General features: G+C 42.8%; 1 protein-coding gene across 1 annotated transcript in view; it reads right to left on the bottom strand.

Annotated features, from left to right (window-relative positions):
- The window catches only part of MTHFD2L (methylenetetrahydrofolate dehydrogenase (NADP+ dependent) 2 like), a 1,043,973-nt gene that overhangs the window by 549,974 nt on the left and 466,500 nt on the right, over positions 1 to 27,499 (bottom strand). The gene's annotated exons all lie outside the window — the stretch shown is intronic.

Genomic DNA, 27,499 nt, shown 5'->3' with positions numbered 1-27,499 from the left:
GCTAGAATAAAATGCTGCGTTACCACCATACATTTCACTGCCACGTCTTGAACCCAGGGGACCCGAGCAAAACAGTCAGAGCAACATACCACTACGCCAAATCAACTGTTTTGTGAAAGAGGAAGACTGAAACTTAAATAGCTACCATTTAGTGAATTCAGTTCTCACCATAGCACAGCTGTCAACCTCTTAGCACAAAGACCTGAACAAAGCCAATAATGGGTGACTACAACCACCAAACATTCAGTGAATTCAGTTCTCACCATAGCTCTCAACCTCTTAGCAAATAACACCCGGACAAAGCCAGTAATGGGAGAATATAGCCCCCAAACATATTCAGTGAAATCAGTTCTTACCATAGCTCTCAACATTAGCAAAAAACCTGGATGAAGCCAATGAATACCTGAACAAAGCCAATACTGGGTGAATACAGCCCTCAAACATATTCAGTGAATTCAGTTCTTACCATAACTCTCAACCCTAGCACAAAACCTGGATGAAGCCAATAATGGGGGGGGAATACAGTCCCAAACACTACCTAAACAAAGCCAATACTGGGTGATACAGCCCCCAAACATATTCAGTGAATTCAGTTCTTACCATAACTCTCAACCCTAGCACAAAACCTGGACGAAGCAAATAATGGGGGGGGGGATACAGTCCCAAACACAGGGATACATTTCAAATATCCATCTTGTACACTTAGAAATTGCTAGAATAAAAGCTTTTGTTACCATGCACTTTCTGAAGAATATGAAGTCTGACAAGTGTGTCCATTTTTTTTTAACTTCTGTTAACCAGGAAAGTCTGACTTTGAAAAAAAAAGCTAATTTTTAGCAGAGGCCCAGGGAGAAACACTCCAGACAGCCAAGAATAAAACCAGAGAACATGTAGCTGTCAAGCAACAAGGACACAAATGCAGAAACCACATATTTTATGAGGAACAGAAAAAGTAGGATGGAAAATCCTGCAACATTTTTACAAATGGTGGTGGGTAGGGAGTTCAGGCTCTTGCCACCTGGGCCCAAGGTACAGGGTTCAAGCTTTATTCTCTACCCACCACCATGTACACCTGGGGCATTTCACACACACACACACACACACACACACACACACACACACACACACACACACACACACACACACACACACACACCTCTCTACCTGAAAATGTCCCAGCTTCCTTCCGTTCGTTTCAGGTACCGCTGCTTGCTGCTTTTAGTGGGTTCCAGTTAGTGAGCTTAAGGGAATCAGAGAAGATAGAGGGGTTAAAGTTAGTTAGGTTACGGGTTTGTAGGAGGTGGTGGGAGTACTGGGAAAAGCTCTGTGGGTGAAAGCAGGGAGGTGGTCTCCTAATGGGTCGGGAGTGACACCAGATGTAGTGATTTTATTTGGGTGGGACACTAGTATCCAGTCTAGGATGGAGCCTGGGCGGTTGGTCTTGTTGGGCCTAGTGATGGTGTGAATAAGCTGAGTGAAGTTGAAGAGATTAATTGATAAGGTGGGATTAGGGTCTATGATTTTTTGCCAGTCAATATTTATGTCTCCCATTATGTAAGTTACTTGTTTAATATTTGTGCAGGTCCAGGTGAGGAAGTCTTCTAAGGTATTGGTGTTATTACCAGGGGGAATGTAAAGGGAGATGATGCAGATACTTTTACGGTTATTTAATTTTAGCATGCCAATTACTAGTTCAGCATTATTAAAGGATGGAATATGATTTGGGAAAGGAGTAATAGAAAAATGATTAGAGTAAATTAGTGCTACTCCACCACCTTTTTTATTTAGGCGGTCAGATCGGAGGCATTAAAATCCAGGGGGAAGAAATTCTGAGTCAGTTATGTGTGGTTTTAGCCAGGTTTCAGAGATGGCTACTATGTCAGGTGAGTTATGGTTGACCCAGGAATGAAACATGGTCATTTTATTAGTTAAGCTTTGGGTGTTGATAGTGAGGAGTTTGAGGTCTTTATGAATAGGTTTGTTGTTGGAGCTATAGTTATAAGTTTGAGAAGTGTTTGGTCTGGGGTTGGGATGAATGCTGCCTGCTAAGAAGAGGTATGAGAGAAGATGAATAAGTTTTTTAGGAATTTGTTTGGTTAGGGATGGATGGTGGGATGTGGGTTTAGGTTTGAAGAAATCTGAGGGGATTTGAAAGAGTTTTAAAGTTGATAGAGAGGTGGGGTGAATGGGGGTAAGAGAGGCAGAGATGTTGTAGAAGTGATTTGAATGGTTGGGGTATGGAGGTGGAGGTGGAGGGTGTATATGGAGGTTTGTATAAGAGGTGGCATGGTATAGAGGAAGTAGAATGAGGAGTAGGAGTGTTGTGGGGGTAAGAATTGTGGAAGTAAAAGAGGGTATTTGTGGTTGAAGTTTACTTTGAGGAGATAGGAATATGGAGGTTAGAGGGAAATAGGCAGAGCAGGTGGAATGGGAGGAGGAGTATAGGGTAGGGTGAGTTTGGTGGAGAGGGAGGAGTTATGTTGTGGCGGGATTGGGTGTTGTAATGGGAAGGGAGTAAGGGATGGCAATAAATGTAGCAGCACTGGGGGCGGGTGGAAATTGGGGGCAGGGTAGGTTCATAGGTTCATAGGTTCATACTAGGCTATCTGCCCGAGGGCATTTACAAGCCTAGCCCATAGTTTTGTGGCTTACGCCACCCCTTTAGTATGGGGAACTATACCCATTATTTTGCTGTGCCTCTGTCGAGCAGTGACACTGAGGTAATCCCTGGGGTATATCTGCGATCTCCCATCCATTGGTCAAGATTTCTCTTGAACAAGGCCAGCGAGGTGCTCTGCCTCACATATACCGGGATTTTATTCCACAGCATAGGGAGTCTTTGGGTGATGAATCTATCCCTCCAGCACGTCCTATTAATAGCCGTGTCGAGGTTTAAGTCTCCGCCCTTGTGGCTCTGACGGATCTAGATTTCTTGAGGTGAAGCATATTCATCAAATCTGGGTTTGACATGGCCTTGTATGTTAGGCAAAGGTCACCTCTGAGCAAGCGGTAAGCAACTGAATAGAGCTGGAGTTCTTTCAGTCGGGCAGCATAGGACAGATGTTTGAGACCCTTTATCATTTTGGTGAGGAACTTTTGTGGCCTCTCCAGCTGCTGCAAGTGTCGGGTCAGATACATTCCAAATGGGGCATTGTACTCAATCATTGGTCTGATGAGTGATGAGTATAGGGAGACTATGACCTCCCTTGATCTAGATGAGAATCCCTTCATGATAAGGTGGGCAATGTAGAAGGTCTTCCTAACTACTTTAGCTACATGGGTGTCGAATGACAGACTACTATCAACCTGGGTCCCCAGGTCCCTGATAACTTCTTCTGTGCTCAGTGGATTGCCACCTATTTGGTAGCTAGGGGTAACCTTGCTTTTCCCAAAGGGTATGACTATGCATTTTTTGGCATTTAACTTTAGACCATGGCTCTGGCACCAGTTATCCGTTTCTGTGAGACCCTTCTGAAGGATATCTGTGTCAGATGTGTTTTCTACTATGGCCAGTTTGCAGTCATCTGCAAACTTTGTCAGCCATAACCCTCCTGTGTTTGCTTGTACTTCGAAAAGTAGATGTCAAACAAGAGTGGGCCCAGGACTGAGCCCTGTGGTACACCACTTGTGACAGGCTTTGAGTCTGACATGGCGCCAGCAACTCTGACCCTGTGGGTTCTGTCACTCAGCCAGTTTGCAACCCATCTTGTGATGTATGGGTTAACATTTAAGCTGATGAGTTTTTCAATGATACCCGAGTGGGGTATTGTATCGAAGGCCTTCGCCAGATCGAGGTAGGCTGTATGGACTGCCTTTCCCTCATCAATGGCTTTGGTGACTGTTTCAAAAAAGTCAACCAAATTTAGAAGGCATGATCTGCCTTTGACAAAGCCAAACTGGGATGGATCCAAAGTCTGCAAATTCCCTATGTCTTTATTTATGAGGTCCATTATGATCCTCTCCATGGCTTTGCAGATAAGGCTTGTCAAGCTAATGGGCGGTAATTTCCAGGGTCGGTGGAGGCACCGCCTTTGTGAAGTGGGACCACAGTTGCAGTCGCCACTCCTGGAGTGCATTATCCAGAGGTAAGACTATGATTAAACAGCTGTCCTAGCTGTGGGTTTAATTCCTCGTTGAGTTCGTGGAGCACACAGCCGGGGACACCATCAGGTCCCATGGATGCTGTGTTTTTGCTTTGGAGAGAGCAGTTCTCACTTGGGCGTTGGAGATGTTTGGGGGCTGCAATCGCTTGGTATAGATATCTCTCCTTTTGGGGAGGGGTTTGCACTGAACCTGTCAGCCAGTATGTTGGCAATGTCTGTAGGATCAGTAATCTTCACATCATTTTGAACTAGTTCTGAGCATATCTGGGAGTTTCCTCCCAGGTTTCTAACATAGCTAAAGAAGGCCTTATGATTGTCTTTTGAGTCTTTAGCTATTTTTCTCTCAAAATTTGTTTTGGATGATTTTATGAGAGCTCTTAGTTTTTTACTTATAGTGATCAAGGGTGTCTTACCTTTTAAGGATTTTGCTCTATCTTGTAGTAGCTTCCTCCTTTTGTTGTAGAGTTTGTTTATGGCTGGGGTCCACCAGACTGGACGCTTGCCTTTGGTACAAAGAGTCTTTGTTTTGCTTGGGATTGCCTTATCCATGCAGTCCTGCAGGTGCTGGTAGAAGGCATTTGTAAGTGATTCAGCGGCTTGAGTACTGTTTTCCACGCTCGGGCCCTTAAAGGAGACCACACTAGTCTTTAGAAGTGTGAAGTCGCCTTTCGAGAAGTTCTTTACTGTGGTCTTTTTTATTTCAGGGGGGGGTGGGATGAGGACCTCCAGCGAGATTAGTTTGTGATCTGATCTCACCAGTGAGGGGTATACTTCGGTGTTGAACATTGTGCTCCCATGTTCGTGATGATGAGATCAAGTATGTTTTCTCCTCTTGTGGGGATGGTGACTAGTTGTTCCATGGCATTTCAGTTTATGAATTCCAGGAACTTTTGGGCTAGGGTGTTTGGGCTTGAGTAGTGTTCCCAGTCTATATTAGGGTAATTGAAGTCACCTAGTATGATGGTGTTTGGTGATACATTTATCCCTCTAGTGTTTTCAGGAAGGCCATGTGAGGTTCCTGAGTTTGTGAGGGTGGCCTGTAACATGCTACAATTTGCAGAGCAGTCTTGCCTATGGTTAATTGCACCTGGATGGTCTCCGATGCATCATGCGTTGCCACCAGTCTTGAGGTGTGGGTGTCCTTGATGAATATGGATACCCCCTCCTTTCTTGGTATTGTCCGGATTTTGGGGCGGAACGCATGATAAGAGGTAAAACCTGATAGTGCTGGGGTGCTCTCAGGAGCCTTGAACCAGGTTTCTGTCACTGCACAGACATCGATGTTCTCCATACTGAGAAGGGCCTCGAGTGCGTGCATTTTGAGATTTAGACTTCTGGCATTGAGCAGCATTACCCTTAGTTTTTTCCTTTTTGTGTTCTAGGGTGGTAGGTTTAGAATTTGAGCCTTGCCTAAAAAGGCACTATGGGGTGGCAAGAGCCTTTGCCAATATCCGGAATCCCAGGGTGACAGGTGCAAGCCGTCCCTTGCGAAGCAGCGTGGCTTGTCCAGCATGTCATCCCAGGCAGACAGACATTGGATCCCCTTTGAATGACACCAGAGTTTAAGCCAATTGTTAAAGCTGATCATCTTATCTCTGTATTGTGGCATCATTCTTGGTGAAGGTAGGATACTGCTCAAGGTCAGGGTCATACCTGCCTGGGCTACATAATCAGAGAGCTCCTCAATGTCTCTTTTCATGTAGTCCAAGGAGGTACGTCTCAGGTCGTTTACACCAGCGTGGACAATGACTGAGTCGTATTTGTACCTGCTATTGAGAGACCTGAGTGCTTGCATTATGTGGCGGATTCTAGCACCCGACAGGCAGCTTACTGTGACCTTCTCCTTACTCAGTCTGGTGAGCGGGGCGTCAGTGTGTCTGACTATGGAGTCACCAATGACTAGTGTGTCTGGCATTGTGTTTGGCCTTAAGGGCTGTGACTGTTTGAGACACTGACTGTGAGGTCTATGTGTTGCAGGTGTTGTGTTCTAAGGTGGTGGTTGTTTGGGTGTCTGCTTTGGTGGCCTCTGCTGTTTTGGTAGATTTTTGATCAGAGCCGCCGAGTATGTCTTTGTGTGTTTATGTGTATGATTTGAGGTTGTGATGGTACTATGTGAGACTGGGTCTATAGTGTGTGTGGTAACCTTCTCCTCCTGACTGGTCTTGCCAGTCCTATGTTGAGAGAGCTCAGCCTCCAGTTTGGCCGTATAGTTGCATCTCTCGCATGTATTTGTGTTTTTTGGGAGGAGGAGAGGGTTGTCTGTGTACACGAGGCAATTGTAACATTGCCTCAATATTCCCAGGTTCACCAGCTGAGCAGGAGAGGACACTAGCAACTGATCCCTCGACATGCTAGAAGGACTAGACAAAAAACTTTAAAAGAGATTCTGGGGGACGTGGGTGACCGAGAAATGGGGTTTGCCTTTTGGGGTGCTATCTATAAGAGTGCCGTATCAAGGTAATAAGTACTGTAGGAGCAAGTGCTAGGTTTAACAGATAGAGAAAAGTCTACTTGGAGTCAAGTAGAGATGATCTTTTTAGGTATTAGAGAAAGTGCTAGTAACAGGGATGCTTAAAGGTAAGATTGAAAAGAATGCACTCTGCAGTGTGCACTAGAGAAGTTAGATATGAAAGTAGGTAACTTGAGTTTTACCTGTTTAAAAAGTTAAGGTTTAGTGGAGAGTTACTATTTTTAAAACAGCAAGATGGACTGAAAGGGTGGTTACTTTTGTATTTTGGTACTATGAAATACTGTAGGATGGCCAATAAATTTAAATAATTGAAGGGTGGGATTTCAAAAGTGATGGTTTTGTGATTACTCACATAAGCCAGTGAAAGTAGAGAGAAATGAGATATATGGTCAGATTAACATAAGAGGCGGGCAACTAGAAAGACAGTGGTATTTAACAAGACAACTTAAATGGGTGGGAGGGAGGGAAAAATTCTGCCTGACTCAGAACAGAGAGAGCTGTGGTCTCTTTTGAAGTTTTAATATGCTGTTAAAACAGAATGCAAGCAAAACACAAGGTAAAGAAAACAAACTACAGTATTCAAAATATAGAAAGGCAATACAGAAATACAAAAAATAACAGCAAACTAACCTTTCCTTCACAGCAAAGTGTAGCAGAGTCTGGATGAGCCTTTCTGGTGGGTAGCGGAGTGAGCCCGCAGGACGAACGGAGTGGGATAGAGCAACAGAGCAGAAGAGTCCTGCTGAAAAAGTATCAGCCACTGTAGTGAGAAAGTGCAGTAAAGCTGGGTAGAATTGATAGAGAATAGAGCAACTCAGGGGAAGAGGAAATAGTATAATGGAGGGAGGGAGGAGTAAAGTTATGGGATAGTAGGCTTTAGAAGTAACTGGGAGATGAAGGTGGATGAGAGAAGAAAAAATAAAAAAAAACAAGAGGAGAAGAAAAAAAGTTATTTTCAAACAGAGTAGGTGTAGGCAAAAAGGTGGGAAGGTGCTGCCACCTAGTGGTGAGAGGAGAATAGGCAGGCAGAGAGCCAATGGAGAGATAGAATGGAGCAGGATGAGCAAGAGACTGAGGTAAGAAAAAGTAGGGGTAAAGAGTGAATGAGAGGGTAAGTCTTCAGAGGGATACAAAAAATGAGATGGGAGGGTAGAGGTATTGAGTTAGAGGGAGATCTTTGTGGACTGCGGTAGGCTGCTGAGTCACACACACTGAGGGACAAGCTAGCATATAAGGATATTTTGATAACTGAGTTTGTAATAAGGCTACATACATTTACTGAGAGCAAAATAGGTAAGGGATTCCGCACTGAGGATTCCTTTTGGGTAAGCCCAAACTAGTGAGCAGGAAAGATCCAGGTGGGCCGACTTAGCTTTATGTGGAAAGTCCATGTAATTCAGGAGGTAGAGATGGACCCTCAAGAGAGGAGTGCTGTAAAAGAGAGGGGAAAACAAATGAAAATAAGTATATGGAGGAGGAGGAGGAAAGTATGAACTAAACAGTATAGGAGGTGGAGTAGATTTGGAGGGAAAGTGTAAGGAACAGAAATGAGGAGTAAGTCTGGAAGAAGGGTATAAGTGAGGGAGGGTTAAGTTAAAGGTAAAAGTAATTGAGAACAGCTATTTAAAGGAAAATAGAATATTCAGGAGCTCATAAGAAATATTATCCACATAATAACATATGCTAAGTCAATATGTACAATATTTGCTGAAGTAAAATATCTGAATAATTCCACATTAAAAGAGAATTGTTACTAATGCAGAGGTTACATCTGACAAACTTTGCATTTTAGTGTTTCATCTACAAATGCAGTGACTTTTGGCCTTGAAGAATAAATTGCCTATGTTCCATTCAAAATTGGTGAGCTGGTTATATTGCCATAACATTTCCTAGACTAGATTATCTGGTAACAGATAGTCACTGGCAGATGACAAGTTCATAGTTACTAGACATGCAGTCCTGTAGACCATTAAGTTGCCTACCCCAAATACCCAATTGCTCCAAAGGTCCATATGATTGACTTCCTTAATATCACACAGAAGGTAAATGAAGGTTACTGATTCAATACATGTACCCTTGTCACAGGAAGCATCTCATTACGAAGACAGACCCTTAGTCCTCTGCAGTTACTGCAAAGTAACAGTTTTTAACTAAATTCAAAACTCCTTTACCATCCAACCTTTTTAGAGATGACAGTGTCACAGTAATAAGCAACAATGACAACATAATGGATGCCAAAGATCATACGGTCCTGATCATTACTCCAAATAATGCAGGCTATATGACCTGACAAAGATCAATCCTTTTGCAGTTGGTAGAAACTGTACAGAAGGTACTGTAAGAAGATATTACTGAAATGCAACATGTTTAGACTATATTACACAAACCAGACCTATTAATTAATTCAGTCATTCATACTTTGGCATAGTGAATTAAACAAAATGAGTAAAGATAATATAAATGCTGTTGCAGTTTGTGCTCAACAAATAACAGCTCATATAAACACAACATACTGTGTTTTTGGGGAGGGGGCTTACATGCTTGCAGGAAACCTACAACTCGTTTTTAATCTCACTGTGCCTTCACTATCATCAAGAATAGCTATCCACTGACATTACTCAGTACAGTTTGACCTACTTGAATTGCTAACAATGCTGTATTGTTCCAGAATACACCTCCAGTCTACAGAGCTGGACTGTGGACAAATGTTGCCCTCTACAAGGTAATGAATCAGGCCCCCACTACCCATAACAATATCCCATTACTTGGCTGTCTCTCCCCAGTTACTATAAACACTGTTCAAACCTGACAGTGCACATGCTATTTTCCTCTTTACTTTTTACAATTATCACAGAGATTTGGATTTCATTTAAAACTTCAATTTAAAATTTTAAAGTAAAAACACTGACATGTTTAAAACACTTGTACTGAAAACAGACATAACATGAGAAAAGTAAACTTATCTTCTCTTCAGAGTCACATTTACTGAAAATGCATCTGGCAACCCATAAACCACAAGCGAAGTGCTGTGATTCATACTCATAAACAGCATATAGTGAAGTACTAATTAGTGTCCATGTGAAGGGTGAAGGAAGTGAAAAGACAAAGGTGCAACACATTCACAAACAGCCTGGGACAGCCACTGGGCGGAAGGATCCCAGCAACATCTTACGGAGTGCTATCTGGTGAAGTAATTTTCCTGTGTCAAGCAATCAAATCATGTACTACAGGAAGTGGCTCTTTAACAGCTTATAGCCTAATTTGTCTAAGCAAAGTGCATGAAAAACTGTTGTAGCCCAAACATTCTGCATTTCAAAGCTGTGTCCCTGCAAAAATACAAGCTAAATTAAATATATATTAATAGTTAAAATATTACCGTTAAAATTAAATAATTTATGCCCAGTTTATTCACTGCTAAATAATACACACACTGTCAATGTTCAACAGATCAAGGAAACTAAGGATCACATCCCAAAGAACATGGCCCACGTGATGATGCATATGTTTACTACAGCCAGCTTCCTTTCTTTACATCAGAGCTATTCTAGTTCATAAGTAGTTACTATGGTTACAGCTCAGGGCACCATTGAGGAGCTTAGCTCAAATTTCCACTTGCACAAAGTACTAAGTGACTTGCTGAAGAACATGGCATAGATATGAGGCAAAATCTGAGATACTCTGTAAAAGTGGAGATAGATAAGAGCAGGCAACTCTAAAGCGTTTAAAAAGTTAACAGAACAATGACAGGAAGTTTTGCATCAACATATCATTTGTTAACCACATAAACTATAGAACTTTAAAGAGTGACATTGACTGACTTTAATCCTCAGTGATTTACCAAAGCAAAGTAAAATTAAGTTAGTGGAGGTCTAGCAGTTGGTGTGGAGGGCTGAGACTCTGGCTTGTATGGAACAGGGTTTGACTCTTAGCAGGACACTTAAAAAGTTAGTTCTCCTTGAAGTGGGACATTACACACACACACACACACACACACACACACACACACACACACACACACACACACACACACAAACACACATACTCACACACACGCGAGTCTACTGCTTTACATTGAAAATACACTTCTTTGAAATTGAGCAGCAGACCCTACACTTCAGCGAAGGTCCACTTCAACAAAACTGTACTTTCGCTGAAGTCTAGTTCCTCGGGCTACCCAAAAAAAAAAACACTAAAACATGTTTTTGCAGGGGGGCAAGCCCCCCCCCGTACCCCCCATGTACTTAAATATACCAACTCCGAGATTGCACTACAGCGGGGAAAAGGGAATATCCCATTCCGTGTTGTAGTGTGACTGCCGAAGTCAATGTTCAAAGTTTCACTACTTCAAACAAGTGGACTCGGTGAAGTAGGATTCGAAGTAGTGAAACTTCGAACATATGCATGGATCCTGCACACACACGCGCACACACTTTTATACACACACACACACACACACACACACACACACACACACACACACACACACACCTTCTCCAAGTTGACTTATCATATTCAGAAGCAACATTAACACTTTCAGCTTAATTTCCCCTGTATGGAAGCATACTAAAGCAGATACCTCCACTCAGCTCAAAGAAGCACTTTTCTAAATTTCCCCCCTTTCAGAAGCAATTCAAATTAGTTCCTCCTGCTCAGAAGTAGATAAAATCTCAGAGCCATACCCCCAGACATCTCAATTGCATGCTTTAGTTTGTCTGTATGGAGCAAATGACCATGAGTTGCATGTATATGTGGCTCAAATCACTGCGCGCGAGTGTGTGTGTGTGTGTGTGTGTGTGTGTGTGTGTGTGTGTGTGTGTGTGTGTGTGTGTGTGTGTGTGTGTGTGTGTGTGTGTGTGTGTGTGTGTGTGTGTGTGTGTGTGTGTGTGTGTGTGTGTGTGTGTGAGTGTGTGTGAGTGTGTATGCAACTGTATGGAGCAGGAGGAGATTTTTATTCAGATTTTTTTTAATTTAATGTGTGATCAGACCTCCCCCCCAGCCAGCACTGGGCCCTAGACAGCTGTATAGGATGCCTTGTGCTGGATTCAACCCTGTGTGTTACAAGATGTTGGTTTTGACAGAAAACATGAGGCAGAAGCTAAACTGCCTCAGAAAACTGAATGATAATATGCTGGCTAAGGATGAGCCTAAAGCAGGCTGGGAGTCCATGGTATCAGTTTTCCCCCTTGTTTTTCCAGACTCTGAGGTGAATTTTTTTCAGAGGCTAATATAGCTCAAGATATTGAGTAGGGTTCAGCTAACTGTGGGTAGTGCATAACAGACAGTATTGCAGGTGATTTTTGAAAGCTGACCAAGACAGCAATGTACTGGGATGAATGATGATTTTTTTTCAAGGTAAACTTTACTAACACAGGAAAAATACCCAGGAAGTTGCAGAAATAACAGTATTTGTGTTAGCATACATTTTCTGAAGGATATGAATTCTGAAACTCAAATGCATGTCATTATTTAGTGGCTTAAATCCTCAGTGATTTGCCAGAAATCCTTAAATTTTATGAGGGACAGGCCAAAAATATGAGGCGGAAATCTGGACATGTGAGTGATATGACAATGCACACAGGGTGGATTGTGTCACAATAATATGGGAGAAAAGCTGCTTGGGGATAGGCTGGGATATGGGCAGTGTACTGGTTACTGACTAGGCCAGAATGATGTTACTATGACTTATGTGATGGTTGCAGTTGGTCAACCTAGTCTATGTCTGATGAATGGGCACCCTTGCCCTCCACCCACCACCTCTTTCTCCCTGCGATCCACCCCTCAATACTTGTTATTTAGAGGGACCAACATATAGACGCGCACACACACACACTCACACACACACACACACACACACACACACACACACACACACACACACACACACACAGTGTTCTTCTGGATTTTCCTTCTTTATTGTTTTTAATATATACCAAACTATGTGATTGTTTTTAATTATGTTTGTTTAATAAAGCAGAATTTGCTTATGTGTGTTTTTGGCTCCCTATTGAAATGTCACCACTTGAAATTCCAAGTGTTGGAAACAAAAAAAAAAGAATGGAAAAATATAAACACAGAAGATTAAATCTCGAAAATTGCCCTTCTCCTTTAAACTTATTTTTGTAGTGGGTGAATTCCCCCTTGCACTATCCACAAGCCCAGAATTATACCAAATCTGAGCTCACCATACCTCAGAGAAAAGGGAATATTTTGAGAAAGGGCATCTCAGACTAGGTATCTTTCGTCCGTTCAGTCTCTATATTTTGGAACTCGCTCTAGTGTCCCAACAACTGAAATGGTTGCCATTTTTTCTTTTGTGCTAAATTGTACTGAATATTTTCTGGCATGAAATGAAATTATCATTTTGTAGTATTATTGACTTTAGAATTAAATTAATTTCATTCATTAAGATGGAGAAAGGGCCCAATAGGCTATTCATATATTTTCTCAATTTTTCCTTAAAATCATTATACACACCCTCTCAAAGTCTAAGTCAAAGCCCTAGCCTGCAGTTATCTAGCTTACCTTGATCTTCTGATTTTGCCCCTCAGAAGACTTAAAAAGAAGTTCAGGATCAAACCTGCTACATGGATAAGCAGCTTGGATTTCTTTAAGGTCAGAGCTCAGAGTCAAGAGATGAAGTTATCAAAACAAATGCACACACTGCTGGTTGCCTCAGTCAGGTGACTCATCATGCAGACTATTTTGTAGAATTGTATATCATTTGCTAAGGTCTGGATTTAAAACTAAAAGGAACAAGCAAAGTCAACAATTTGATACAAAGTTAATACTGTTATCTCTCAGGATTTGTGTTTCTGATTCAATTACTAGCTGGGTTGCTTCCTAAAAAATGTACATTAAGCTGAGTAAAATAACACTGGACATATTATTTTTTAAAACTACAGATGACACATTTACCATAATATTTTCTGGGAGAAAAGTATTCTCATGATTTGCCATCAAAATTATTTTGTTTTATTTTTCTCTAGACCAAATGTTATGTAAAGGACATCCAAGTATTTTTTTTTGTTAAACGTATGTCTTCTATATGAAGATATTCACTAAAATAGAAGTTAAGGCCTCATTACATTATTCTTTATCTTAAACTGAAAGCAGATGCTAGGAAATCAGGTATATCATCAGGTATATCATAGCTGGGCATTTGCCGTGGTATCTCATTTATTTCCTTAGCTCAAAGATGTAGGAATATGCAAACTAATATTGCTTTAAACTGTCTATTGGCATGAGTATATGTTTGTGTGTGTGTGTGTGTGTGTGTGTGTGTGTGTATGTGTGTGCGCGTGCGTGTATATGCGTGTGTGCGTGCGTGCGCGCCTGTGTGTGTGTGTGTGTGTGTGTGTGTGTGTGTGTGTGTGTGTGTGTGTGTGTGTGTGTGTGTGTGTGTGTGTGTGCGTGCGTGTCTTTTTCTCCTGGAATAGACTCTGGGGGGGGGTTCAGTAATCCTCTGTGTAAGACTAACCAAGTCTTACTCAGAGACTGCCATCTAAGACTATGACGTCAGCATGCCATGCATATTCATGAGGGCGCGCTGACTCAACTGGAAGGCTAACACGGAGCATGTAAGACTGCAGGGGGCGTGTCAGACTGCTGAGCAGTCCAAATATCCAGGCCTCTGCAACCATATAAATGTGAAAAAGACAAGTGCAATGAACGAGTCTGCTGAAATGTACACATAGCAAACACTACACATCCCCACATACTAAACCCCTTTGTAATTGTAAAATGTAGACTCATTTTTTTTTTTATAATTCCCGATATAGCTGCTCGTATTTGTGCGTGTTTGCCCATGTATGCCCATTGCTTAGCTACAGTTAGCAATTTCGACAACGAAGAGCATAATAAGAAATGTTTATGCAAATTAAGCCAAATAACAATAGCGTAGTGGTAGAGCCTTCGCACAAAGAGGAGGCATTCCCGGTTCTAGTCCCACCACACCCCTTTCTATTTTATGTTTTAAATTAGTTGTTGTTGTTTTAAATTAGTATATACAATAATTCCTGACATATATGAATGAAATTTTAGTAAAAAGCATTAAAATGGTCTATGTATTAATGAACAAAATGTATATATATATAAATATAAGAAGGTGAGCAGCATTAAGGATATTGACATATAATTGCCCATAGCTAAGCAGCGTTATACCCAACGCAATATAGTTGCCCGTAGCTAAGCAGTATTGGACCCAGCACAATATAGATGCCCATAGCTAAGCAGGGCTTTACCTAGCGCAGTATGGTTGCCCATAGCTAAGCAGCACTTTACCTAGTGCAATAGGTTTGCGCGGAGCTGTGCAGCATGCTAACCAGTGCACCGTTGGGCAATGTCGGGCAATGTGGAGCAACGTAGAGCAACACTGAGCAAAGTCACCTAAACACAGCCACACCCCCTAGCCTGTCTGGACAGTAGAAAAATAAAAAGCAATGACAAGGTTCAAACCAGGGACACTGTGCATCATAATCAAAGTACTGAACCACTAAGCCATGACAGCTTAGCATAAACATGCACTGTTAAGATACATATACTTATAAATGGAAGTTTAATCATTGCTAAGCAGGTCTACAGTCAGCTGAGAATTTTCAAAAACGGCCAATCACAAATAAGTGTGGGAAATGAGGCATATTTAAGCTCCATAGGTGGGAATACTCGCCATAACTGACTGTAGCTCCCGTCTGCAGTCAGAATGGCCGGTGCTGGAGAGGGTACTCACTTTCAAGTGCAACGGTGGGGCATGGAGGAGTCAAAATACATGGTTTAGCTCCTTGTCCACCATCATGAGTCAAGACTCCTGTAGGGCCAGTTTCAATGGATGGAGTACAAAGCAGAGGCTTGGAACCGGTAAGCTCATGATCTCACCAGTGCCACAGGCGTCCCTTGGACTGGTAAGCAGGTCCGTCACCACCATGCAGACCTGAAGAGATGGAAGCAGGACCTACTGAACCGATGGATACAGGAGGCCTGTGACATGCAAGATGCCCCACTACTGAGTAGGTAGCTATGGAATGAAGTATGTAAGAAATGCTATAGTAGTCTATATAATGGATAGGTATGTCTCAATTTACCTTCATTTACTTCACAGATGCAGGTGTCTGTGCTGCGAATCAGCAAGCCTATGCAGATAGGCTGCTAAGGCTGTGCCACCAGGCAGGTTAGTAATTATTCTGCATGTATTGTTATATAAAATAAGTGAGAGAGCCTGAAAAAAAGTGTTGTAGCCCAATAATAAAGCCATAAAATGCCCTGAATAATTTCTCTGCATGTACTGTTGTATAAAATAAGTGACAGAGCCAGAAAAAGAGTGTTGGGACCCATTAATAAAGGTAAAATAAGTCCTGAATAATATCTCTGCATGTACTGTTATATAAAATAAGTGAGCGAGCCTGAAAAAGAGTGTTGTAACCTATTAATAAAGGTGTAATACATCTTGAATAAGTCTTCTGCATGCACTGTAATATCAAATAAATGAGAGAGCCTCTAGAAAAGTGTGTAATGTAATTAATAAAGGTATAATACCTGGAGTGTGTCCGTGTCACTTACTTTGAAATGTTGTTGTACTCTTGCATTATATAAATAGTACTGTTGTATTAAGCGCTGTCAACCCACAGTTGGGCAGTCCCATATCAAGTGGATGAAGGGAATGCCAGTAGCTGTGAAGCATATATACAGTCCTCAACAGTTGGTTAATGGCTGGCATGCATAGGTCAATCTGGCACACGAGTAGCTTGTTAATGTGTTCCCCAGAAATGTGAGTGTGCTGCTAGAAATGCAGGGGGCTGTAGAAATATAACTGAAAATGTCACCTGAACACATCCAGATATGTAGATATATAAATATAAATAAAATAAATAAATACATAGCAGTAACATCTGCATCCTGGACAGTTAGTATGTCAGATATTGGTCAGGTATATAATGAACTAGCCAAACCCATTACACAACCTAATGCACGTTGCCTAGTGTAATAATACATGTAGGGGATATACACCTGCAGTCAATAGGAATGCAGTGTAAACTATAAGTACATTTAAGATGTTAATGAAGGCATCTTTTTACACCCTACTGTATGTGCATAAACAATGCAATTCCACACCTCAATGGGTATGTGTAATCTCAAAACATTTGTTGGGACATATGTCCTATTGTTCTATAAATATCTGCATTTACTTTGATGCATGTGCCCTGTTCAAACACCACAATCTTGGTGGCCTGTTGCCACCAATCATTCCTGCATGCTGTTGGAATGTCCACTGTCGTTCAATATATGCATGTGTTATGCTTGCTGTTCAACTGTCGTAACCCTGGTGTGTTGGGTTAATGGGAATATTACTGCATGCTGTTACAACTAATTTGGAATGCTGTCATCTATGTTGTCATTAAATACACCTAAACACAGAACGTATGGGAAGGCCAGTCCCAGCGGACCCACCTGTCCCTCCTCAGATGGCGATTGCACCTGGCACAAGCAGGTCTGGTGCCCAGCCCGGGCCCCCCTCTTCCGTTGGTCCTGTGCCACCTTCGAATGGAAGTGCTGCAGGGGATGGGGCTCGTCTCTCCCATGCAAGTGTGGGCGGAGGAGGGCCACCTGTCACCCTCCGAAGGGTCCGGGCTGTGGTGCATAGGGAGATCCAGCATTCAGTCGCTGATCCCCTATGCCAGCTCGAGGCAAGAGTGGCGCCAATCATGGGTGAGCCTGCCCCTCCTACGCAGCCCCCAGCACAGCCACCCTCAGAGCTGTGAAGGTGCAGTGATGACTGCCCATGGGTGGAGATCTCAGTTCCACTGTTACCATCTGTGGGCTCATGGGCTTGCGATTTCCAAACATCCTTCCCTGTCAATTGTGTTCACCCACCCCATGTGTCATATTCCGCCCCTGTATGCATCTTGTTTGCCTTGTCTGTTTACCTCCCCAACCTATCTCCCACAACAAACCTACTTCCCCTACCTTACATTCCACTCTCACCTGAAAAGAAAAATGGGCAATCTGCTCTTGCAAAAAAATCATGCCCCATACATAGCTGCCCATTTCGCACACATGTCTGCTGGACCTGTAAACTGATAATTATAATTGGCAGTACAACATACTTTGTTCTCCTCACCCCTCTCTCAGGGGTGGAAGGTTGCAAATTTCACTCCAAATTTCTAACATATGCACAGCTGTTGCTGGTAAAGAAATGGGCAGCTATGGACCTTCCCTATACCCATCCTGCACATCCTGAGCTGGTTTCCCTACTGTCTTTGCCTATTGTGCCCCCTTTTTCACCACTTTCCTATCTCCCCATTTTTTTTTTCAAAGAAATTAGCTCGGGGGTTAGTGAGAGTAAGCACTTTTAAGCAGTAGTAAGCGGGTTTGAGTGAGTGTGTGCATGTGTGCGCTTAGCTAAGTATTGCTAAGCATCACGCAAACCCAAGCAAACCCGCTTACAACTGCTTAAAAGTGCCTTAGTCACTCTGCATGGTAGGGCCCTTTTTCTGCTGAGCAGCAAAATAAAACACCTCTGTCAGTCTCGAACCTTGGACACACTACACTGCATGAAGTACCACTAAGCCACAGTAGACATACAACAAGTTGGTGCTGTAATACATATATCATGCATTACAATGAGTGAATGTAAAGGGAAAATAGGAATGCCATAACACAAACCTTGTCATGTGGATCTTTACCAGCATTTGTTGTGGAATTGCCTGACATGACTGTGAAAAGAGAACCAGCCATTCTAGCAGGAAATAATGTTACAGTAGCACTTTACAAACTCCACACAGTATCAGAGCAGGATAAACACTGGCATATTTGAATATGGCAGAGGCCATACTTCCCAACTGTGACTGCTTGTCAGGGATGTCCCTGATTCATAAATAAATGTTAGCTGTGCCCTTCTGAATCCCTCTGAAAAGTACTGACGTTAGGCAGAAAAGTGGGGAATTACACTTAATGAATAATGTCAGTATGTAACAGTAGACACTGCTTGCAAGTCAGAAAAGGTGTATTAATACATATGCTCTGATTCTATCACAGTCTCAACTTAATGCCTGTAATATATTACAGGTGTACCTCACTTATATGTACCTTTCCCTGCGGCAGTTCAAATATATTCCTGAGTGTATCAGAGGCCTGGCAGAGGCAGAAACGCACAGGCATATCAGCTTTTCTGCTGTTACACACTCTGCAAATAGCTTTGGAACGAGTCCCACAAGCACACCCTTATGTAGGAGTACAACACAGAAATATCAAAGGATGTAGCCATGTGTTGTTAGCAACCAACTGTGACAATGCCAATGTTCCAGTGCTGAAAAGGTCGGTGTGGTGCACAGACAAAGAATAATATGCTATCCTCTGGCTACCATCTGGATATGTCCACAGGTGGGAGCTACTCAGACAGACTACTTGCCTTGATACACTAACAGGTACACAGCAACCCTGTATGTTCAGCAAGATAAACATCACACAATAATAAATAATGCTCTCTGTACTTCTGTACCGCTACCCAAAAGAACAATATATCTGCATATTCAAGCTCTACCAAGGATGTAGGTAGGCATACTCAGTACTGAAATTTATCCAGCTATCTTGAGCAGCCTGTGCTAATGTCAACACATAAAAAACACAAACTGTTCAGAAGTGAGTAAATTAATATTTACAGTATAGTAGTTCACAAACAGTTCATGTGTCAGAAGAATACATTGCAATAACTACTTTTGTATGGCAGTTAATTGTCTAATTAGAAAATAAAGTACATACTCCCATGTATCTTGTGTAAGCATTTAGAGGGGTGAGTAATATTCTACACTGACAAGTGTGTACAAGAAGCAGCAGTAGTCAGGTTTGAGTACAACATGCAAATCACTGGCTACAACCCTAGCTTCAGCTATAAGAAGTATACCAACCTTCTGACTGACACAACGGTGTCCACAGCAAACAAGCATGGGCCCCACCTTGGAAAGCTGAAAGGGCTACGCCTACCTAACTTAGCATTTTATAGCAGTGGGCTGCTAGGACAGTGAGGACTGCAATTACCACACAGCAGGCTGCATGCAATTACTAAATAGTGGGCACCAATTGGTGCAGAGGCCATCACATGCACATGTGCAGATACCTAGAAAAGCAGGCTATATTTGCTGTCCACACATGGAATAATATCATTTCAGCAACAGAGAGAGAGCGAGAGCGAGAGAGAGACAGAGACACAGACAAAGACAAAGAGACAGAAACAGACAGACACAGAAAAAGAAAGAGCAACATCAACAGACAGAGAAACCCCCAAAAATGATTTCCTTTAAAAACAGATGGAACAGAGAAATACAAAGGAAAGGTATGTAACACATATGTATTTGCTGGCATGTAGTAGATGTTTTTGAAGAGTACTCTACATACTGTGAATCATCCATATGTGGCAGAAGTACGTATCTATATGTATCTGTACATGTGCATAGGGCAAGGGACATACTGCAACTGTTTGTGAAGTGTGTATATATATATATATATATATATATATATATATATATATATATATATATATATATATATATATATATATATATATATATATATATATATATATATATATATATATGTTGTTGAAGGTTGCTATGTGCATATTTCTATGTAGGTTGTAGTGTGTGGCAAAGAAAACAGCATGCAGTGCTGGTATCTGACATGTGGTGGTTAAACGCTGTGGGTATGATTTGTCAGTGTTGCAGTCAGTGAGGCCTGCTAAAGCTACATGGGCTGAGGACACCTTCAATGCATTCTGCACAACACTGTGCAATATTATTACATAACTGTATATCTCACAACTGTCGCATAATTGATATTCCCACTATGAAAAGTGGACTGTATATGTGCCTATATGTACATCTATATGTACAGCAATGGATGTTCATATGTATGTGTGTGTGTATACATATATATATCTATATATATATATATATATATATATAGAGAGAGAGAGAGACACGGGGTCATACTTACTGCGACAGGTGCCTGGTGACTAAGGCATGGACTGAAGCTCAGTGCTGACACTGCAGTGCCATCCCTTCTTGCCAAAACACTGTACCCATTAACTACCACATAGGTGGTAGTCTACCTAACACCAAAGGTGTGATAAGGGAACATGGGACACAGGTGGACAGTAGCCTCCCCTTTGATAATCACAGTGCCACACTAGTCATGTACTCTGTCTACGTGGTACACGTCATCACAAAAGGTCTGTCATCTAAGGAAATATAGGTCAGTGTTCCCCTCTACTCATCACACTTAAAACCCATTATAGAGTACAATGCCCCATGTGGTATGTACCTCACATGACAACTACAGCAACTGGAAAGGCCACAGACATACCTCACAAAGAGTAATACCGGCCTCAAACAGATGCCCTATGCAGACCGACTCACAAAACCACAGCTAGACTGTGTTGCATACTGCCTACCCAGAGGTGACCTCTGCCTAACATACAGAGCTATGTCACACCCATAGCTGTTGGACATCCTCCACGTAAACATATTACAATCCCTCCGAGATACACGCTCTAGGGCCCTAAACCTTGTCAGCTCACTAAACAGCACATGCTGGAGGGATAGATTCCTATCTCAGAGACATGCCATATTCTGGAACAAACCACCTATCAATAACAAACAAAGCTCCTCATTAGCAGTTGTCATAAATACTCCTGATGACTGGTTGGTAGATAGGAAATATACCCCGAGAATCACCTCTGTGGCTCTGGTTGACAGGGGCAAGTGAAATTAAATTACATGTGTGTCAAAGGCCAGGGTAGTATATGGCTAGGCTGCTGTAGGCCCTAGGGCCAATAGCGTATTACCTACCTATGACACGATGCACACACACACATGTACTTGCAATAATTGCTATGTGAGGTTGACTGAGTGTGATGGTGAATGTGTTGCTGAATGTGTGCAAAGTCTGTAAAGGTGTGATAGCTTAGTGTGAAATTGTTTCTGTCATGGTCGTTTGTGTCCTAGCTCTGATCCCAGCAAAAGATGTGTATACTATTGCTTGGCAGAAAAAGTAGTATGGCATACGATGTGACGTAGTCCCTTGTTGTCAACTGTGGTGTCCCACTGTAGGCTAAAGCAATACATGTATGCTTAGTGCGTGGTACTGCTGGTGAATACAACTCCCATATGAACTGTAGTACTACCTGAAGCTGTAGGCCTAAACAGTACAGTATGGTGTATGTTCACATTGCTTGGAAACACTGTTTTGTGTATTTCCTGTAGTCCTCACAGATTGCATACCTCAGGCATAAGGTTTTGTAAGTAGTGACACACAGTACTGTATGGTACACAGGTAAAGCTCATCTGGGTTGGCATACATTTGTGTGTTGTATGTATGTCTGATGTGTGTGTAATTATGCCTATACCATGCCCTCAATCATATGTGTGTTACAGGGTATACGTGTGTATCTAGCAACATGTATAGTCTAGTACAGCAGTATGCCATCTATATTAACAACTGTGCACATATGTTAGGCAGGGGTTTGGCATCAATGACTAGCGTGATATACTGGTAATACTGTAACTGTACTTTACATTCATTGCAATGGATGACATCTTTCTTTATGCATTAGCTTGATATATACCTCCTGTGGCTAGGTGGTGCATTGTGTCACATACAGTGTGCCATGTACTGGTGTATAGTCTTACATACTGGCTTCTCTTTGCTGCTGTGCAGAACATTGTTTGATAAATAGAGTGTGCCAGGCACTGTCAGCCAGTTGTGGCCTGAGCACTAATATGTGGTATTGAACGTGTGTATCCTCTGACAGCCAATCAGATGCTATATATGGCAGTTAATTGATATCTGTACTTTAGAATGTTAAGTGTGCCACATGACTTGCTCACTCATATTGTTTAATTGTCTTCCAGGGGCATGGCCCACCAACGCAATCCATGTTATACAGCTGCAGAGGAACAGGAAATACACAGCAGCCTGGTGCAGCACTACACCCTGCTGTTCTCTAGAACCAGCCAGGACCAGCATGAGCGGACTGCACTGTGGCAAGATCTTGTTTGTTGGGTAAATGACATAGGCATGCATAACCGGACATATGAGCAGGTACGCCATCACTGCAGTGATTTAATTAGACATGTCCGGAGGTGTGCATCTGATATCCATAGACAACAGCTTGCCACAGGTGGTGGTGGTGTAGCCATTCATCCCCCCCTCACCAGAGTGGAGGAGCTGCTCATAAGCATGGTGGCTCCTGGCCAACAACAGGAACAGCAACATACATGTGTCATCATGGAGGCCGGAGCCATCCAGCATGTTGACATGGAGCGTGCAGGTAACATGCCCTATCTGTAGACTACTGTTACCTGTATTGGTAGATTATGCATATGTGAGATGTGTACTGTGTGTTTAGCAGTTGTGCTGCCTAGTGTTGTGCAATACTGATATTTGGAATATAATCTGTATGCCTGTGACTGTCGACTGTTGTACTACTGTAGTTTAGCAAACTCACAGCAACAATGCCACAGTTGTGGCCACTGACAAACTGTTTCATATTCTTGTAGGTCCATCTGGTGTGACAGCAAGGCAGCCAGTCGATGCTGGTGAGTGTGTTATAAATTTAATATTGCTAATGAAATGTCCATGTCATAGGTGAGGTGAAGGCCATGTACACGTAACACAAATGCATAATGCATGCTGTGCATGTTTGCTGTGAGACTATGCACATCTCAGTAATGTCAGTAGCTGCCTCAATCACATGCAATACACAGAGCATCACACACAATTGTGGCAACACCATACTGGACATTGGATAGGTGTAGTTGCACATGTACACAACATATACAACTTTGTCATACGCAGTACACCATAACATGCTACACATGGCATATCCAGACACTCGCTGCAAGGTCACACTTTAGTATCCCACATGTCATCCACACAGCACACATAATATACCTGAGGGGTAGAGGCCTATCATGGAGCTGTGTGACATTCTTCAATGCATGACACATTCATGTTAGGCAATGCTCCCTATTGGGCACCTTACAAACCCATGTAACAAGTGGCTGTGTAATTGTGAATGTAGCCATGGTACTGCAGTTCAGGTACAGCATGCTAGGTGGTGGTCTGGCACACATTAGTAGCCTTGAGTGACCACATGACACATGATGATGATGGCTCATGGTACTACACCCCATCCAATTACAGTGACCACAGTACTACACATAGCAGTCATTGCTATGCACCTCAATGTTATGTGTGTGCAAACATATGCACCTATACACAATATGCATAGCAATCACCATTTGTACAAAGTGACACATATATGTCTTGTAATGCTATTGAGTGTATAGGTCATTGGGTATGTGTGATGTTTAATGTTGCAGTCATGTTCTAGCATGCCATGTCATGGCTGGCACTGGCATGTCCACAATATGTCCTACACACACCATAACCACTGTACAATGGCCATGTTGAGCAATGGTATTCCATCACGTATACATGCACCACTCATCCTGTGTGTATACAGAGCATACATGTGCTAAACCTGTGTCCACAATTATCTGCTACAGACACAGATACTGCAATCAGAAATGGATATCTATGTGACACACAGACACACATCCAGCCATGGTATCTATACCTGTGAGTGATGGTGCACAGGACATTGCAGACCTTTTAATACTAGCACAGCAATGTTGTGTCCATGTACACATTGCATTCCAGGGTGAGGCCAATCACTGAACAACAACATACATGCATCAAAGCCATGTATAATGTTATTAACAAGGGCAGTCTACACTCGCACTGCATTGAGCAACACATTTTCTGCATGCTGACACATGTGATATGACTGTTTGCCTTGTGATACTGTAACCCACCTTCAACCACTATTGAGTATGTTTTGGATTGCTGGTGGTGTGTTTGGGTATCTGCTGTAGTGAGGAGTGTATTTGTGTGCATGTGTGCATGTGTTCATGTGTGCATGTGTGCATGTGTGCCGACATCATGTACAGGTCGTAAAGTGTGTTTCCTGTCTTCCTCCCACAGGTGCTGTGTTAGAGCTGGTTCACTGCAGCAGGGAAACTGATGTCACTGAGCCACATAGTGATAATGAAGATAGATGTGTTGAGGCACAGGCGTGTTTGCCAGGGTCTGTCATTGGGCCACCAATCAACAGTACACAGCTGTCCACCCCATCCATGCATACACTCATACTGCCAATACATCCATCACCAATGCCCATATCTGAGGGACAGCATACAGTTGGCATTGGCCAGGACAGCGTGGTATCCATGGCACATGTATCCCAACACAGCAGCCATACCCAGATGTTTGGAAGGGTACCACATAGGCAGATGTCCAGTGGTTCATGTAGGAACACTGCTGCTCATCATGCCACTGGCTGATGTGCCACAGGTCTGACAACATCATGCATGTTTCAGGCTGTCATAGAGGCACAGGCCCATATGGAACGGTACACCAGACAGGGACTAAGGGCACAGAGGCACATAACACCGCCATCATTGACAGTATCCGTGACCTAGCAGGTGCCATCTGTCATTACACTGAGGTCACTGATAGACGTTGGGGAGAGACATTAGATATCCTCCGCAATGTCATGTCCATGTGTCAGGATAGTGCAGGATGGTTGAGACATTGACGTGGACGTATGCCAGCAACATCAGCAGCTGGCAGTCACTGCAGACGTCCCTCAAGCCACAGCCGCTCCCGTAGTGCCAGTACCAGCCCCAGCAATGTTGGGGGTGGGATGTCCATAGAACATCCTAGAAGACAACGTGCATGTGGCTCTGGACAGTCCCAGCAGGGACCTGTGTCCAGTGTACATCCATCCACCTCTGAGGATAGTACCCAGTCTGGCTTAGTACCTGATAGTGTCAGTAGCACCCCTGCTAGGCACAGGTACCGTATCCGTGGCCAGAGACGATGATCTGTAAAGCCTCGCAGGTACAGTCTGTGGCTGTCCCACAAATACCCATATATGGCAGCCACATGGTGGAACTGTGTGCATGCAGACACACACACATACTCCAGACACCTAGGGCTAACACATACCCACACACATTACACCAACATTGGCCCATTCCAGTATTCTTGCCCCTCACACACACACACACACACACACACACACACACACACACACACACACACACACACACTCACACACATACATGTCTATTGGATAGCTCACTGTAGGCCTCTGGCAAACCAAAAACACACCATGTGCATATGATGAAACCTGTGCCACCTCCTGTCATCTGTAAGATTGATGCAGGAACAGGCTACCATGGTGCTGATGCACAGCATGTCTATATAGCAGTATAGCAATGTTAGCATGTTGAAAGCAGTAGGGTGTAATGATATGCTTGAAGGTGCAGCTGAGCAGGCATGATGCATTAAAGCTATGATTATCATTGTAGTGTTGTTTACACCAGTGTTGGTTCCAATTGTGTATTGTCCAGCCACATGCCACTTGGCTGATGTGTGCAGTATTGGCAGCATGTGTTAGAGAGTGGACAGTATGTGTGGGATGTGTGTAGCACAGATTTGCAGGTGTACAGTTGTGAACATGGTGGAGGTGCACTGTCTGCATGTATGTGCATAGTGGACACATGGCCAGGGTGACATGCTCTGTATTACACAGTAACACTCCATAGTTTCTATTGGTGGCCAGTATGCATTGTACTGACTACACATGTGTGTATGACATGGTTTGACACTGTCCTGTGGGTGATACTGTTACTATCTGTCATTGTTTTGCATTCTGGTAGTATACATCACTTCAACAGTCTGATCATAACCAATCGGTAGATGATGTCTTGACAACCGACACACAGATGTAGGACACACAGCAACATTTGGATCCTTCAGGTACTATACAATGCCAGTAACCACTGGTATTCACCTGCACCCATTACTGAGACCACTCCTGTTTGGCATATAGCTCTCTTAGGTACAAGCAATCACAGTAGGGATATGTCCGTCCATGTCTGGTAATGCATACTGTGGCCTATAATGCATTCTCCAGATGACACACACATCCTCCACAAGGGTATCATACAGACAGATGCCTGTTGTCAAACCCATGCTGTAAAGCTATAAGCCAAACTAAGCATAGTCATCCACCTTTACGGAACATATTATCCCCACAGTACCACATAGGTAGTCGCCACCAACATGATGAACAGGTACCGATGTGTACACGCAACCATGTGTTATGTCATCTCTCCTTTGTTAATCACATTTCCAAAGGTATTTTGGAATCTCTTGGTGGATCACATAAGCAATGAGGGGTCTGCATGCATATCCACATAGGTTGTTCTACACCTGTTATGAATAGTCATCATTAGCAGACTTTGCTGCATTTGAACAGGTCTGACATATACCTTGGCCATAGACCCTCACTCACACATTCCAATAGGAACCGTAATGACTTTGTGTGACACAGCTGACCTAGGCCAGGGATCAGTGCTGTGGCTGGGCTTGTCACAAGCATACAGATGTGACCTAAGGTCTGGGAAGCAGCAGCACAGTCTGGTAAGGATGACAGCTGTGTTCTTGGAGAAAGCAGGGGGTTTCCACACATGTATTCATTGAGGTAACATGGACGGATATGTATTTGCCACTAAGCTAGCTCACATGTGCAATGCATACTGATATGTCATAAAGTGGTAAAAGCAAAATACTCAACACGTTGACCAACAGTGTCACAAATATACAATACACACACTCACCAAGTGCAGGATTCAAATCCCTACTTGACTACTTTATGATACTACAGGAATACGCATTAACACGACATGCTATACACATTACTGGGAGTTCTCTTTTCCACAGGTATATTTGTAGGATGGTGACATCATCAGACTTGACAAAGGTTAGTTTACCACTCTTGAGGTCTCTTACTACTCTCCTAAAATGG

The sequence above is a fragment of the Protopterus annectens genome, chromosome 2.part0 (assembly GCF_019279795.1).
Source record: "Protopterus annectens isolate FY-2018-M chromosome 2.part0, PAN1.0, whole genome shotgun sequence".
NCBI classification, from domain to species: Eukaryota; Metazoa; Chordata; order Ceratodontiformes; family Protopteridae; genus Protopterus; species Protopterus annectens.
This window is presented reverse-complemented; position numbering and strand designations above follow the sequence as displayed.